The sequence below is a fragment of the Canis lupus genome, chromosome 32 (genome assembly GCF_003254725.2).
Source record: "Canis lupus dingo isolate Sandy chromosome 32, ASM325472v2, whole genome shotgun sequence".
NCBI lineage: Eukaryota > Metazoa > Chordata > Mammalia > Carnivora > Canidae > Canis > Canis lupus.
Window position 1 is genome coordinate 11,693,632 of NC_064274.1, and position 3,883 is coordinate 11,697,514.

The 3,883-nt window shown below is 45.9% G+C and overlaps 1 pseudogene; it reads left to right on the plus strand.

Annotated features, from left to right (window-relative positions):
• The first annotated feature begins 1,911 nt into the window (after positions 1-1,911).
• On the plus strand, positions 1,912-3,549 carry LOC112645569 (ATP synthase F(0) complex subunit C2, mitochondrial-like; annotated as a pseudogene).
• Positions 3,550-3,883: the final 334 nt, after the last annotated feature.

Here is a 3,883-nt window from a genome sequence, read left to right on the forward strand (position 1 = left end):
CAGATAGATCCACCTCAGCCCTGAACTTTCCTGTTCAGCATAATAAGGGAGACAAGGGAAATGCCAATGGAAAAAAGACAGATTTTTTTATAGTTAAACACAGAGAAATAACGGATTTTCTTTTCCTGGAGAAATGTTCCTAGAATTGGCTGTTGCAATTAAAGCTGCCCTTGAAAAAAGGAAACAATTCACTTAGGGATTTATAGGAAATCAGGAATTCCAAGAGGCAGGAAAAATGAGTGTACAGGAAGACCAGTCAACAGGTCAGAGGGGGCAATGGGAAAATTTTCACATTTCCAACTCTGTCACTTTTGTTTAAGCAAGAAGCTTATTTGTTCACCGTTAGAAGTAATGTCCTAGACCCTAAAAGAGCATAATCTCTCCTTTTCCCTTTGTCAGTATGCATTCTACTGGATCTGTTCAGCCAGTCCTCAGGTGTCAATGGGGTGGTGGTTCTTGTCTGGGCACTGGGCATTCCATGGTGGCAAAGCAAGCAGAAATCCTGCCTTCACAGACCATGCAATCAGGCAAGAAAAGAGAAACTATAAGCACGTAAATCAGTACATTCTATAGTATTTAGAGGTTGGTAGATGCAATGGAAAAATAAAGCAGGGAAGGGATGGATGTGAAGGAATAGGTATAATTTTTTAAGCTTTTTTTTTAAAGCTTTTTTTTAAAAATTAGTTTCAGAGGTAGAGTTCAGTGATTCATCAGTCTCATATAACAATCAATGGTCATTACATCAAGCCCCCTCCTTAATGCCCATCACCCAGTTATGCCTTCCTCCCACCATCTTCCCCTCCAGCACCTTCCCTTCCGCTATGTTCATCTGTTTTGTTTCTTAAATTCCACATATGAGTGAAATCATATGGTATTTGTCTTTCTCTGACTTTGTTTAGCATAATACACTGTAGTTCCATCCATGTGGCTGCAAATGGCAAGATTTCATTCTTTTAGATGACTGAGTGATAGGAATCAGTCTAATCTTCAGTAGGATGGTCAGGAGAGGCTTCTAGGAGGTGACACATGAGACCCATACATGTCAAGGATGAGGAATCCAGGAAGGGAGACTGAAGGAGCAAGTGTCTGAGATGAAGCACTCCTGGCTTGGTGAAGGGTCTGTAAGAAGTCCAGCTAGTTAATGGGAAGCAAACAAAGAGAATACTTAGGAATGGGGTTGGAGAACTGAGGGGCTGGTGACTGGCACAACCGACATGTGCTTTGGCTTTTACTTTGGGTAAAATGAGTGAAAAATTTCCCTTAAAAGTGGAGATCCCAGGGGCTCCTGGCTGGCTCAAATGGAAAAGCATGCAACTCTTAATCTCAGGATTGTGAGTTCGAGCTCCATGTTGGGTGTAGAGATTATTATTAAAAAAAAAATTCTTTTTTGATCTTTTAAAAAAAATGTAGAGATCCCAGATCTAAGATCTAAAATCCACTCCTAAATCTCCATATCTTAGGTTACCCTGTTTTTTCCCTAAATCCTCCATGCTCACTGCCTCCAGATTATCTCTGTAACATCAGGGCCACCGGGGGGCCTTAGTGAAGCACTTGCCTCCCATGCAAAAGTTCCAGGAGTGCCAAAACTCTCCGTAGTTACAGATTTTCCTTATGCTTCAGTCTCTGAAATGGCACAGCACAGCACTGTTATTGATCCTATCTTCATTTAAATTTTGATGTTTTCTGGGGACGCCTGGGTGGCTCAGCGGTTGAGCGTCTGCCTTCAGTTCAGGGCGTGATCCCGGGGTCCTAGGATCGGGTCCCAAGTCGGGCTCCCCACAGGGAGCCTGCTTCTCCTTCTGCCTCTGTCTCTGCCTCTCTCTGTGTGCCTCTTATCAATCAACAAGCAAAATCTTTTTAAAAATTTGTTTTAATATCTTCATCATGGAATTTTGGCATTAGTTTTAATATTTAGAAATATTGTGTTACCCTCTCTGTCGTCTCTGCCCTGGGAGCAGCTCTCCTGCTACAGCCCCTCAACCCCCGAAAATCTACGCCTGTGCAAAGTTCGTCTCCACCCCCTTCTTGGTCAGGAGCACCTCTCAGCTGCTGAGCCCATCACTGTCTGCAGTGGTGCTAAAACCACCGGAGACACTGACAGAGGAGAGCCTCAGCAGCTTGGCAGCCCCACGTCCCCTGACCTCACTTATTCCTAGCTGCAGCTTCTGAGCCAGCACCATTTCAACGGACATTGACACAGCAGCCAAGTTCATAGGGGCTGGGGCTGCCACTGTAGGGGTGGCTGGCTCTGGGGCTGGAATTGGGACTGTGTTTGGGAGCCTCATCATTGGTTATGCCAGGAATCCCTCTCTGAAGCAACAGCTCTTCTCCTACGCCATTCTGGGCTTTGCCTTCTCGGAGGCCATGGGGCTCTTTTGCCTGATGGTGGCCTTTTTCATCCTCTTTGCCATGTGAAGGAGTCGTCTCCACCTCCCATAGGTCTTTCTCCCTTGTCTGCCCTGTATGTTCCTTTTCCTATATTCCCCAGGCAGCCTGGGGAAAGTGGTTGGCTCAGGGTTTGACAGAGGGAAGACAAATACTGTATTAATAAGAAAAAAAAAAGAAATATGTTAAATGTTATTTGATTACTTGGGCTTTTTGGCATTCTTTCTGTTAAATATCGTGTCCAACGTGTGTGCCTCATTCACTTACCTCTAGTCCCTGCTCTTATGCTCTCTCGGTTTCCCAGCGTCAGTCTAAACCAAGAATCTGTGAACAGTTTCTGTAAAGGCCAGATAGGAAATATTTCAGGCTTTTCAGGCCATATAGTCGCTGTCCCGCTCTGCCACTGGACAAAAGCAGCCACAGGTAATAAGTGCACAAGTGAGGGGAGCTGTGCTCTCACATGCTGGAGCAGGTTATGGAGAAGACATGACCTCTGACCTAGGACTGGGAGCCAGGCAGCTGGAGGCCCCTCACCACATCCCCACAGCGGGAGCCGGTTTACAAGGATGCAGCCTTGAGAGAGTATGTGTTGCTCAGACCATTTGAACAGTATATGCGACTGAACCCAGTTCAGTTCTCTAGATAAACTTCTGAGATACTGGTGGACAGGTGCAAAGATCTACTCATCTTGAAGTCTCTTATGGATGTTCCTTTGCTTATGAAACCTGCCACCTACCAATCTGAAGCAGTCTGCTCTTTTCTCCATCTCCCTGCCCTCCACAGACAGGGACAGTTTCAGATTTCCCCCAGGGAACTTCTCAGGTTGAGAACTGACACAGTAAATCTTTACGAATGGATTCAGAAATTTGAAGTGAATGTAATTTTCATATATCACAAAATACTATCCCCCCACCCCCACCCCCAATCATTTGAAATGTAAAAATCATTCTTAGCTCATGGGCCAAACAGCAGGATGGCAGTCCAGACTGGGAAGGCTTCATCTGAACTGTCGATAACCTAAGTTTCTTTCAGAAGTGCTGTTTTTCCGGACGCCTGGGTGGCTCAGTGGTTGAGCATCTGCCTTCAGCTCAGGGCATGATCCCAGGGTCCTGGGATCGAGCTCCCCACAGGGAGCCTGCTTCTCCCTCTGTGTCTCTGTCTCTCTTTCTGTGTCTCTCATGAATAAATAAAATCTTCTAAAAAAAAAAAGTGCTGAGCAGCCCCGGTGGCTCATCAGTTTAGCACTGCCTTCAGCCTAGGGCATGATCCTGGAGACCTGGGATCGAGTCCCATGTCGGGCTCCCTGCATGGAGCCTGTTTCTCCCTCTGCCTGTGTCTCTGCCTCTCTCTCTGTGTCTCTCATGAATGAATAAATAAATAAAACTAAAAAAAAAAGTGCTGTTTCTCTCTCTTTCTACAGTTGCTCAAGGACCTCCCATTCACCACGCTGAGGGCAAGCTTTCAGGGCCTCTGGGTTTGGCCCATGCTTTCCACCGGC